This window comes from Balaenoptera musculus, chromosome 7, assembly GCF_009873245.2.
Source record: "Balaenoptera musculus isolate JJ_BM4_2016_0621 chromosome 7, mBalMus1.pri.v3, whole genome shotgun sequence".
Classification (NCBI taxonomy): domain Eukaryota; kingdom Metazoa; phylum Chordata; class Mammalia; order Artiodactyla; family Balaenopteridae; genus Balaenoptera; species Balaenoptera musculus.
In genome coordinates, this window is record NC_045791.1 from 52,711,354 (window position 1) to 52,724,771 (window position 13,418).

Below are 13,418 nucleotides of genomic sequence, written 5' to 3' on the forward strand. Positions count from 1 at the left end.
TACCTGGCCTAAGGATGATGGCACGGTACACATTTAGGATGAAGCCAACTCTGAAGAAGGAAAACTGGGAAAATAAAAAGAAGTTAGGTCCCACTGTTAATTAGATTAAGTTTCGTTTGAAGCCAGTCCCACATCTGGCTTTTTCAGTTATTGAGCCAATATATTCCCTTAATTGTTTAAGCCAGTCTGAGTTTTCTGTTATCTCCAACCAAAAGTAACCTAAATAATATAGCAGTTATGTGATTTCCTCTACCACCAGGCAGTCTGAGGGAAAATATGTGGTTTTACCTAGATTAGGCCTGTCTAGGCTTGTAGTACAGAAAGTAATGGTGATTTAGGATGTGGAATTGAGGGAGAATATAACAAATGACCATAAAAGCCCAAAATGACTAGAAATTTAAAAATAAAGAGGAGAGAGGAGAAGGAGGGATTGGGGAAGGTTGATGGACTTGATGTGGTTGAAGTCTGGGTTTAACAAAAACAAGGGGAAGGAAAGACAGACAGAAGGTACTGGTTAGTAATTAGGCCTTCTGAGTTTAACCCATGTCACCTAGTAACAAAAACAGTAATGCTGTAACAAGGAGAAGGAAATCCTATTTGAATGAGAGATGCTTACAGTGTGGGCGAACCACAAGGCCATGAACACCTAGGAAAAAGAAACTTTATAGCATGGACAAAAAGCTGAAATATGGACCCCCAACTACCACCTCATTTTAATCTTCAGCAGGTCATTATAATAAATCTCCATCCTTTGCTCCTCAGGAACAATCCCCCACTGGACACATCTAAGATCCTATGACAACTTTTTAAATTGTATATTTATTATGATAATCTAAAAAATAAAATCAGTAGGAGCAAATGTATAACTTCTACTTGATTTCAGTGCCTATATGTGCATTTATGATCTTGTTGCAACAAGCAGCACAGATATAAGATAGAAATGATGCATCTGAGTATACAGCACACTGTAAAAAGATTCTGCAGTATTTTGAGTTGAGAAAAGTGGTGAGGGAATTGAGAAGACACATAGCATACACAGTTCAGATGGGATGAAGTCCAAAGAATCTGTGTGGTGGTGGTCAGTACCTTGTTTATAATGAGAGCTGCAATTTAGTTTTGGTAAAACATCAGCAGTCACGTTATAATGTTGTTAATTTGAATTTTATTGGCTTTGTGGTTGTATTTGTTCTTATTTTGATTTTATAGTTGAATAATAGCTCTATGTACAAGGAGCTTATAACCAGATTTGTGTTAATAATATAGTAAAATATCAACTCAGGGGTCTGAGAATTTTTTCCTTTAAATGAAGGTTTATATATTTTTCAACATTGAGAAATACAGTATTAGAAGATTCTGTTCCAGAGGATTCTTCTCCCACTCTTCCTTAACAGCAGAAATACTCCAAGTAGGTTAGAATCACCTCAATTCTCCTTGGAAAACAATTTCAGGTGAACAGGCAAAGGGTTTGGATTAAGTTGAATCCAGGATCTGCCACTTACTACCATATAACCTCTAACATGATACTTAACTTTGTTAACCTCAATTTCCTCAATAAAATGTGACTAATAAGATTATTGCAAAACATGGGAGGGTTACAGAAGGTGATCTATCTAGCACAATGTAGCATAGTGCTAGGTGCATGATAAGTGCTCAATAAACTTTAGTTGATATTACTGTTGTTACCGTTGGTCTGGCTCTCCTTACAATTTCCATAGGGCTTCATGAATACCACAGGATCAAGCTTCCTACTTGATCTGCTATGCTTATTATTCAGCCCTAAAGTAGTCCCAACTTCCCAAGAAAGTGAAAGAGTAATTTACCAATGAAGTGGGGTGGTATAGTAGAAAGTGCTGAACTGAGAACAGAATAAGCCTCAAGTTTAAGTCATGGTACAGCCAATCCATTAATCATGATTTTTGGGAAAGTCACTTACTTTGCCTAAGGCTCATTTCTTAAATGGAGATAATTCCGAAGTCACAAAGTTTTTACAAAGAACATTATAAACGACATAGTGTTTCACAAATGTAAAGTCAAACTATTATTCAGTGAATTCCAGAAACATTTCTAAAAGACACCCCTTAAAGCTTGAAAAGGAAAAAAAAAAATCACAAATAATTAGGAACCCCATTCCCACTTCCCTCTATTGAGCAATCAGGTATTGAGGTGGCCCATTAGGACAAAAAGGCAAACTGAAAGTAACAATCAAGCCTTTTACTTACCGTAACAGTGTAAACAAGAGGCAAAAAGAGGCACCAGCTCCCCAGTGTTCCATTTTCCCCTGTGGAATGACACCAGGCAAGGATCAAGTGGATGCAACAAAGATGGGGGAAACTGTCTCACTGCCCCAGACCCCTGAAAAAGAGGCTAATGCCTTTTTGTGGGCGCACGGACCGGCGCAGCGTTGGGGGTTTAGGAAGAAGGGAAGAGCTAAGAGAGGAATGGTACTGAGCCAAAGTGGAGAAAGGGTCTCCGCAGAGGCCCCCAATAAGGAGTCCTCTGAATGCAGGCATCTGGTCTAGGAATTGTCAAATGAAAAAACTAGCAGTGGAACACTCTTCCCAGGGGATTCTGGGCAAGAGCAAGTTTTATAGTACATTAGAAGAGGCAATGTGGAAACACAGCATGATTGCCTAGGAGGTCAGGGATTTCCTTATAAGGCTAGCAGGTCCTGTTTCCTAGGGTAAGGTGAGCTAGCTAAAATTAGGTTGGAGGATTGTGATTGTAGTATGTTAGGTTTCCTTGACAGGTGTTTCCCATAAGGGCAGGCTGACAAAGGTTTAGAAATGTGACCTTGACCAGGCCACTGGCGTGACATCCATTTTGTGGGTCCCCACATATGCATTCACTTTATCAGAATGCAGATATACATAAAAGCATGGCCACACAGAGTGGGGCGAGGCAGGGCGGGGGGTGGGTGGGGGAAGGCTTGACTGGAATCCCTACAGAAAACTGCAGTGCACTGGCTGTACACCAATTCTGGTGTGCGGATGGCAGCTTCTCCCGATGAGGCCTTGCAGGAAAAGTCTTAATTGCTAACTGCCAGGCCTGAAAGATCACACATACGATTCTGACCTAGAGTCAGACTCCTCACCCAAAGAAAAAAAGCACAAGCACTCTTTACTTAACATATAATAAACTTATTCAGAAATTACATAAACTAAAATATCAATACATTTAAGAATGATTAAAACAAATAGCCCGTGAATAATAATGCCACAGCAAGGTGCTTGAGAATAATTGAGAATGTTAATTATAGTCTTAACTTCCAAGGACCACAATATGTAGAGAAACCATAGTAATCTTCAATCTATAAAAGGTCTTATTTCTAAGACCATTTGTAAGTCAGCTATTAAGAGCTCAGAACCACATTTTCCACAGGAGCATTTTAATTGGTGATTAAGATACCAGGCTAGACTACACATGCTTTCAAAATCCATAATGTGGATGAAAAGAAATTTGTTTATTTTAGATGATCTTAGAAAACTGGCAAATTCCATTTTCCCAAACAGCTGAAACACCGCCAATCCATAATGCCTGGGGCAACTGGAATCTTATTTAATACAAAAAACAATCTGATTAAATGATTCTTTTAAAACAACAATAGCAAACACAAAAAACATGTCGGCCATCTCTTTGCCACCTGATAACATAAGGTGTGCCTATAAAGTTATGTTGTTTAACTAAAAATTACAACTTTACATCAAAATAAGTGTTGTCCTTTCAAATAAATCACCTTAAGAGATTACTATTTATTCCAATAACAGTAAAACATCTTTGAAAACATTATTTTCAGATAATTTCCTCATAGCAAGCTAATTGATTCTTTTTCATATCCTCAGTGGTGGCAATTTTTTTGCTTTAGGATATATACCTTTTGTTGTTTTTAGAGTAAGTTGTTCTTGTTGCCATAAATGTACAGATTCTCAACATAACCAGCTTGGAAGGATCATATTCATTAAGATATAGCTTCTGGTATGTTCTGTTTCCTTAAACAGTCTCAAACAGTCATACCTCATAAATCAAGTCCACATAGTACACACTGTACTGCCACAAATGATAGTATCCTTTGTGCTTATTCTGTTTTGAGAAGCCAAAACTATCTGGAAATATGAGCTAGATTTTTTAAAGTTTTTTTTTTTTAATACTGATAACAAAAATAGAAAATATACAGGGGGAAAGAGCCCTCTTACAATTACAACAAAAAAATTATATGAAATACCTAGGAATAAATTTAGCCAGGAATGTACAGGACTGATATTAAGAAAGCTATACAACTTTACAGAGGAGCATGGAAGATAATTTAATAAATAGGAAGACAGTACATGGGTTTCTGGAGCTGAAGATTCAATATTGTAAAGAAAATGTAAATTCTCGCCAAAATTAAAGTAATTCCAATCAAAGTTCCAAAAATGTTTTCGGAGAACTTGAACAAATAATTTTAAAGTTCACCTGGAAGAATAAATATGCAGGAAGTACCAAGAAAATACTGCAGGGGAAATGAGTGCTGTTGATTGTGGTGGGGTAGGGTTAAGGAGGGTTGGGATAGTCCTTGCCCTTCCATACATTACAATACTCTAGAAAGCAAATATATCCTGGCCATGTCTATAGTGCCAGGATATACAGTCAAAGCACTAGAACAGAATAGAAAGTCCAGAAACTAGTCAAATTATATATAAGAATTCCATTTGTAATAAAGCTAGTATTTCAAATCAGTAGGTTAAGACTGGCCTATTCAAAGAAGCGTATTAAGAAAAGGGGTTACCTATTTATTTATTTTTTTTAAATTTAAAAAAAAATTTTTAAACATCTTTATTGGAGTATAATTGCTTTACAATGGTGTGTTAGTTTCTGCTTTATAACAAAGTGAATCAGTTATACATATACATATGTTCCCGTATCTCTTCCCTCTTGCATCTCCCTCCCTCCCACCCTCCCTATCCCACCCCTCTAGGTGGTCACAAAGCACTGAGCTGATCTCCCTGTGCTATGCAGTTGCTTCCCACTAGCTATCTATTTTATGTTTGGTAGTGTATACATGTCCATGCCACTCTCTCACTTTGTCACAGCTTACCCTTCCCCCTCCCCATATCCTCAAGTCCATTCTCTAGTAGGTCTGTGTCTTTATTCCCGTCTTACCACTAGGTTCTTCATGACTTTTTTTTTTTTTTTTTCTCTTAGATTCCATATATATGTGTTAGCATAGTGTATTTGTTTTTCTCTTTCTGACTTACTTCACTCTGTATGACAGACTCGAGGTCCATCCACCTCACTACAAATAACTCTATTTCGTTTCTTTTTATGGCTGAGTAATATTCCATTATATATATGTGCCACATCTTCTTTATGAATTTGGTAAAGTAGCAGGATACAAAATTAATGCACAGAAATCTCTTGCATTCCTATACACTAATGATGAAAACTCTGAAAGTGAAATTAAGAAAACACTTCCATTTACCATTGCAACAAAAAGAATAAAATATCTAGGAATAAACCTACCTAAGGAGACAAAAGACCTGTATGCAGAAAATTATAAGACACTGATGAAAGAAATTAAAGATGATACAAATAGATGGAGAGATATACCATGTTCTTGGATTGGAAGAATCAACATTGTGAAAATGACTCTACTACCCAAAGCAATCTACAGATTCAATGCAATCCCTATCAAACTATCACTGGTATTTTTCACAGAACTAGAACAAAAAATTTCACAATTTGTATGGAAACACAAAAGACCCCGAATAGCCAAAGCAATCTTGAGAACGAAAAATGGAGCTGGAGGAATCAGGCTCCCTGACTTCAGACTATACTACAAAGCTACAGTAATCAAGACAGTATGGTACTGGGGTTATCTATTTAGAAAAAATAAAGTTATATCCCTACTCTATCTAACACCAAATAAATTCCAGATGAATTAAAGTTTTTAATGTAAAAATACTTTTTATAGGCTTAGAAAAAATATAGGCGAATACTTACTAAAAAGTGGGGTAGAAAAGACTCTTTTAAACATGATACCAAAGCCATAAAATATAAAAGAAAAAAGAAAAAGACTAATTGATTGCTATAGGAATGTACAGGATGATATACTATAAAAGACACTCATGGAAATAAATGCAAAATATTACAATGTGTTAATATGATTAATATATAAGGAATGTTTAGAAAATAATTAGAAATGACCTCAGTAGAAAATGTGCTAATACCATCAATAAGCATTCATGAAAGAAATGCAAATGGCCACTAAACACTTAAAAATGTTCATCACACTAATAATAAATAACTTTTGGGGATGCTTCTGACTGCAAGTAGCAGAAGACACTATTCAAACTGGCTCAGATAAATAGAGCATGTTATCTCTCAGAACTAATTCCAGAGGTTGGGCAAGTTCCAGGTATGGTTTCAGTTCTATAATGTCATCAAGGACCCAGGTTCATGCCATTTCTCCATCTTGCTCTAAATAGCATCACCTTCATTCTAAGGCTGGTTCGCTTTGTTAATTACAAACAGCTGCAGCAGTTCCAGGCATCACACTGGCATGACAATATCCAGAGCAGGAAAAGGACCATCTCCTTCTTATGTCTCTTTTTAGTGATGAGGAAACTTTTTCACAAGTTCCTCAACAGACTTGCTCTCAGATGTCACTGGCCAGAATAGGGTCACAAACTATTCCTAAACCAGTCTCTGGTAAGAGAATGAGTTCCTGTGATTACCTTAGACCTTTTGAGGTTCTCAAAGTGTGGTCTACAGATCCCTAGGGGCCCCCAAGACACTTTAAGTGGGTCTGCAAAAGGTCAGAATTATTTTCATAATACCATCCACATGTTATTTGCCTTTTTTACTGTGGTGACATTTGCACTGATGGTGTACAGGCAATGGTGGATAAAATTGCTGGGACCTTGGTCTGAAACAAGGCAGTTGCACCAAACTATACTAGAGGTCATGCCTTCTTTACCAACCATGCATTTGAGGAAAAAAAAAGAAAAAAACCAGTTTCACTTAAGCATATCCTTGATGAAGCAATGAAGATTGTTTTCATGGAACCCCATTTTTACTTTGGCATTTTCTCAAAAACAAAGTAAGCCTGTCAAGAAAACAACTGACAGCATTTGTTGCCATTGATAAAATTCAAGGTTTCAAGCAAAAATTAGAATTTTGGGGACTTCCCTGGTGGTGCAGTGGTTAAGAATCCGCCTGCCAATGCAGGGGACACGGGTTCGAGCCCTGGTCCCGGAAGATCCCACATGCCGCGGAGCAGCTGGGCCTGTGAGCCACAATTACTGAGCCTGCACGTCTGGAGCTTGTGCTCAGCAACAAGAGAGGCCGCGATAGTGAGAGGCCCGCGCACTGCGGTGAAGAGGGGCCCCCACTTGCCACAACTGGAGAAAGCCCTCGCACAGAAACAAAGACCGAACACAGCCATAAATAAATAAATAAATAAAATTTAAAAGAGATAAGCAAAACATTCTCTCTATAAATTTGATCTTTAAAAAAAAAAAAAATTAGAATTTTGGAAACCCTGTGTCCACCACTGTGAGCTTAACAGCTTGCTGACACTTAAACACTGTTCTGATGAGAATAAAGTATTTTTGATATTGTAAAATGAAATATGTCAACATTTGGAAGACCTGCATAACTCAGTGAACCAATATTTTCCAGATGGCCAACATATGATATCACAAAATCATGCATGGGTAAAAGATCCACTCAAAGTACAAGACAGACCAATGGATTTTAATGTAACAGAGTAGAAAAAGTTCACAGGTATGATTTCAAATATTATATTGCAATTAACCTTTAAGAAACTACCACATGGACTTCCCTGGTGGTGCAGTGGTTAAGAATCCGCCTGCCCATGCAGGCGGACACGGGTTCGAGCCCTGGTCCGGGAAGATCCCACATGATGCGGAGCAACTAAGCCTGTGTGCCACAACTACTGAAGCCCGTGCGCCTAGAGCCCGCGAGCCACGCCAGGAGAAGCCACCACAATGAGAAGCCCCAGCTCGCTGCAACTAGAGGAAGCTCACACACAGCAACGAAGACCCAACACAACCAAAAATAAATAAATAAATAAATTAATTAATTAAAAAAAGAAGCTACCACTTACTGGGATTTAGTGTAGTATTAAAGGAGATTCTTCACACTCACCTGAATAGACTTTTAAAGTACTCCGCCCCTTTCTAACTACTTATATATCTGTGTGAGATCAGATTTTCTTCATATATATCAACCGGAACAACATATCATAATAGACAGTGCAAAAGCAAATATAAGAATCTAGCCATCTTCTTTTAGGCCATACATTAAGGAGATCTGCAAAAATGTAAAACCATGCTACTCTTCTAACTTTTTTCTTTTGGAAAATACTTTTAATAAAAAGGGTATTCATACTAATATGCAATAGGTTTATTATTGTTTTAAAAGGACTTAAATAAATATTTAAATTTTTTCTTAGGTTTAATTTCTAACACAGCAAACAATGATAACTATGATCCACATAAACAAAAGCTCTTGGGAGGCCTCTATAATTTTTCAGAGTGTCAAGTGGTCCTGAGACCAGAAAACTTGAGAACTGCTGCCATAGATTAATTTTCTGGGGTGACATGGAGAGTGGAAAGTCCACCAATTAAAAAAAAATTGGTGCAATGGGTTACTCACCATCATTTTGGCAAAGGTGAAATGTGATCAGTGGTGTGCAAGAACAAGCATCCTCACACATTGCCAGGGAGATTGTACCAAGGAACCTTTCCTGAGGGGACTTTGGCAATACACATGAACATTTTTAAAGAAGAAATCTGATGGAAAATTCCATTTCTAGAAATATATCCTAAGAATATAATCAGAAGAATATATTAAGGATTTGTCACAGCATTACACTGAAAAACTGCAAACAATCCAAATATTCATCTTTAGAGAACTGACTAAATTACTGTACACCTATATAAAGGAAAATTATGTAGTTACTTAAAATGTTGCTAAAAACCTAAAGTTGTTGATATGGAAAGAAGTCCATGATTTATTAGGTAGAGTAAAAAAGGTACAAAAGAGTACCTATGGTATGATCTCATTTTAAAAAATTAATACACATACCAACACCTATGTGTATGCATAGAGAAAGTCTGGAAGAGTTTATGGTAGTTCCCTTTGACTGAAAGGCTCAAGGAGATCCTTATATTTTCTTCTTAATGTGTCTCAAAATGTTCTTTTCGAGAAAACTCAAATTACTTTTATAATCAGAAAATATAAAAATATTTTAAAAACCAGTAACTATATACATTCTATATACTATCCACGCTTGGGAAGGAAGGGGGAAAAAAAGATGATACGGGCAGTAGTGACAGTAACACTAAAAGGTTACAAAATTTTCTGATGGTCACTCATTTCTATGGAGGAAAAGATGCCATGGAGTTTGTAAGAGTTTGGTTGGTGGGACCCAGACAGAATGCTGTAGTTGGCTGGATTCAGGACCCAAATACCTTAAGGTCAAAGAAGTCCAGGGACAGGCTACTTTTAAAAGACCCCAATTTGTTAGACCAGGTGAGGCAGACAATTGCAGATGCTGAGAAGGTGGGGTAAAAAACCCGGAAAGAGAAAGAAATTGGAAAAAGCAAAGAGTAGCAGGAGAAGGTGGAAAACAGACAAATAAACCCACGTTAGAATATCAAATTCCAGTTATCCAGAAACTTCCTATTCACCAACTAGGGAGGTACTTCCTACACTGCTGTGTGACATTATGGCTGCTGTCTCTTTCATTTGGTAACTGTGATTCCGATGTGCTAGAACCTTTTCATTTATAGTACTTGTTAATCATCAGGCAGCACACACAGATGGCACCAGTCAGGTCTGCCCAGCCTAGCTGCTGGGAAAGCTTGTGCACCCTCTGCTGGTCAGCTCCACACCAGGACAAGAAGGTCTGTGTCTGTAGGAGACAACTTCTAAATGACAGGAATACACTTTTGTGTTCTCTATACAGCCAATTTCAATGAAGAGTTTGGAAAACATTTCCTGAAACTGCCACCTCAAAGAGACAATTCCAGATTAAAACAATGCCTTCCTTTGTTACACCAAAGAAAAACATCATAAAAACTAAAGTCCTATGAGAAAATATACCATCTAAAGCATCTTAAATTCAAATGATTTCAGTTTATTACATAATAAGTAAGTAAAGGTGTGCAGATGACTGCAACACTTACTATGACTATAAAGCTCCATTAGAATTTTACTCTGGTTGAAAACCTGAGATTATCATAACAAATAATACTTGTATAGGTTTTACAACTTACAAAGAGCTCTCACATTCATTTTCACACCTAATCCTTACAACAATTCTATAAGCCAGGGAGGAAGGCAGGACAAGCATTTCTGTTATCACCATTTTACAGATGGGAGCTGAAGCTCAAAGGGGTTAATGAGTGGCCTTGATCACACAGCTACAAGAACCCACACTCCAAGCAGGTCTCCTGACTCTAAATTCTACGTTCTTCTCAGAGCTCTATTCTACCTGAGCTGCTGATCTATAAGGGGTTTTCTGAAGAGTTGGTATGTATTCTAGGCACAGAAGTAAAAGGCCTAAAACATATGTTTCTATAATACATTCATTCCATTTTGTTTAAAATATCACCAAAATTTTAGGTGCTGAACCCTAAATCTGAGGGGTTTGCACTGCAGGCAGTGCTTTGTCCTAAAAGAACATCAGTTTAACAAGGGAAGTGGATATTTTAATAAGGAATCTACTGAAAACCAAAGTTAACTTCAGAATCTCTATGTTGGAATGTCTAGGCCCATAAAAAGTATCCTGTCAGGTTTCATGGCTTCTGCATTCACTCAGTCAATACTATATATATGTAGCAGGAAACTGGGGTTGGGAATCCTCAAGTTCTGGTCCTACTTTCTCTTGAATGTTTACCATCTTGATGATTTTTCCCTTATAAGCAAAACATTATAAATACTGTTTTGTCAGAGTGCCAAGCTAAAACTCAGTATGCTGAAGGAGAGTCACTGAAATTCAGCTATAATCACAGAGATCCCCAAAGCTAAAGAGCAAAGCAAAGTGGTAATAATAGACTCAAACAATTATATAGTGCTGACTATGTGCCAGGCATTACTCTAAGTGCTTTACATATATTAAGTCATTTAGTCCTCCCAAGAACCCATTTAACAGATAAGTAAATTGAGGCACATAGAGGTTAAGTAATTCTAGTTACTTAGGGTAACCAGGTTCACACACTAATAAGTAATGAGGCTGAGATCTGAACCCAGGCAGGCTGGTACCTGAGTTCATCTTCTTAACCACTAAAGCTATGTTTCCTCTATTCAGTAGTATCTACCATATTCCTATAGCATTTTTAAAGTAAACTTTTAATTTTAGAACAGTTTTAAGTTTACAGAAAAGTTGCAGATAGTACAAAGAATTCCCATATATCTGACATAGTTTCCTCATTATTAAAATCTTACATTAGTATAGTGTATTTGTTACAATTCATAAGCCAGTATTAACACATTATTATAAACTTAAGTCCATACTTTATTCAGATTTCCTTCGTTTTTCCCTAATGTCCTTTCTCTCTTCCAGGATTCCATCTAGGACACCACATTACATTTCGCCATCAAGTCTCCTTAGGCTTCTCTTTGGCTCTAACAGTTTCTCAAACTTTCTTTGTTTTTGAAGACCCTGACAGTTTTGAGGAGTACTGATCTTTAGAATGCCTCTCAGTTAATATTCATCAGATGTTTTTCTCATGATTAGACTGGGGTTATGGGCTTTAGGGAGGAAAACCACAGAGGTAAAGTGCCATTCTTATCACATCATATCAAGGGTACATGATATGAACATGACTCACCACTGTTGATGTTAACCTTGATAAATTGGCTGAGGTAGTGACTGACAGGTTTCTACTGTAAAGTTACCAACCCCCTTCTTTTCCATACCATATGCTTTGGCAGGAAGTCACTATGCACAGCCAACACTTAAGGAGGGGGGAGTTATACTCCACCTTTCTGAGGGTGAAGTGTCTACATAAATTATTTGGAATGTTTTTGCAAGGGAGATTTGTTTCTTCTTCCCCATTTATTTGTTCAATCACTTGCTTATATCAGTACAGACTCATTGATATTTATTTTAAACTTTGGGTTATAACCCAATACTACTTTATTTTGTTGTTCAAACTATTCCTGCTTTGCCCATTAAGAGCTCTTTCTGTTGGCTCCTATATCCTTTTGACACATTCCCATCATTGTGTTTTTGAGCACTTCTTTACTTTCTGGCACTACAAGATGTTGCAGACTCTTGTATATTCCTTGACCCAGTCCTAGAATCAACCATTTCCTCTAAAGAGTGTTGGGACTTCCCTGGTGGCGCAGTGGTTAAGAATCTGCCTGCCAATGCAGTGGACATGGGTTCAATCCCTGGTCTGGGAAGATCCCACATGCCGCGGGGCAACTAAACCTGTGCGCCACAACTACTGAGCCTGCGCTCTAGAGCCCGCGAGCCACAACCACTGAGCCTGCGTGCTACAACTACGGAAGCCCGCACACCTAGAGCCCATGCTCTGCAACAAAGAGAAGCCACCGCAATGAGAAGCCCGTGCACCACAACGAAGAGTAGCCCCCACTCGCTGCAACTAGAGACAGCCCGTGTGCAGCAATGAAGACCCAACGCAGCCAAAAATAAATAAAATAAAATAAAATAATTTATTAAATAAATAAATAGAGTGTTTGTTCCTTTTATTGGAGAATGGTCTGGGCGCTGGGTGTGCTCTTTGCTACTACGCTGTCCTTGCTTCTAGGCCCTCTCAACTGACAAAGCAAGGAAACATATGTGTGTATACTAGACCATGTATATACACATATCTTTATCTATAAATGTTTCATATGTATCCATCTGTATCTATAGTAAGCTAACTAGAGTTTATACTAACGTCTCCAACTCTAATCCATTACCACATGGATCATTCTAGCTTCCCCACTTGGTTGTCTATAACCTCTCACTCCAACAGTAAGAAACCTGGTTGCCATCATCCACCATGCAGCTATTAATTGTTTAATTCCAGTACTCATGTGTAGTAGTTTCAGAATTATTAACCCATACCTCTGTGGGAAACTTTTATCAACTAGAGGACAGCGCTTATGTATAGTTCCTACTGCTTTTAGTCTTACAGTCTCATTTTCAAAGTTACTTAGGTCAGCACCTTTTCTCTTGCTCCTTTCAGTGAGGTCACCGCATACATTTGTAATACAGTTAGATTCTTTTGTCACCGTCTGCATTATATCCTGGAACCCCCTCTTCCCCTTCTTTTTTAAATTTTGCATACATTAAGTTTTACTCTTTGTGCTGTAAAGCTATATGGGTTTTAATAAATGCACAGTCTGGGACTTTCCTGGCACTCCAATGGTTAAGACTCTACGCTTCCAATGCAGGGGGC

General features: G+C 37.8%; 1 protein-coding gene across 1 annotated transcript in view; it reads right to left on the reverse strand.

The window, feature by feature from the left end:
- METTL8 (methyltransferase like 8) overlaps window positions 1-13,418 on the reverse strand; it is a 79,910-nt gene that overhangs the window by 59,109 nt on the left and 7,383 nt on the right. Inside the window, exon 2 of the mRNA XM_036856980.1 lies at window positions 2,220-2,278. The gene's annotated coding sequence lies outside the window, so the exon portion shown is untranslated. The remainder of the gene's footprint in view (window positions 1-2,219; window positions 2,279-13,418) is intronic.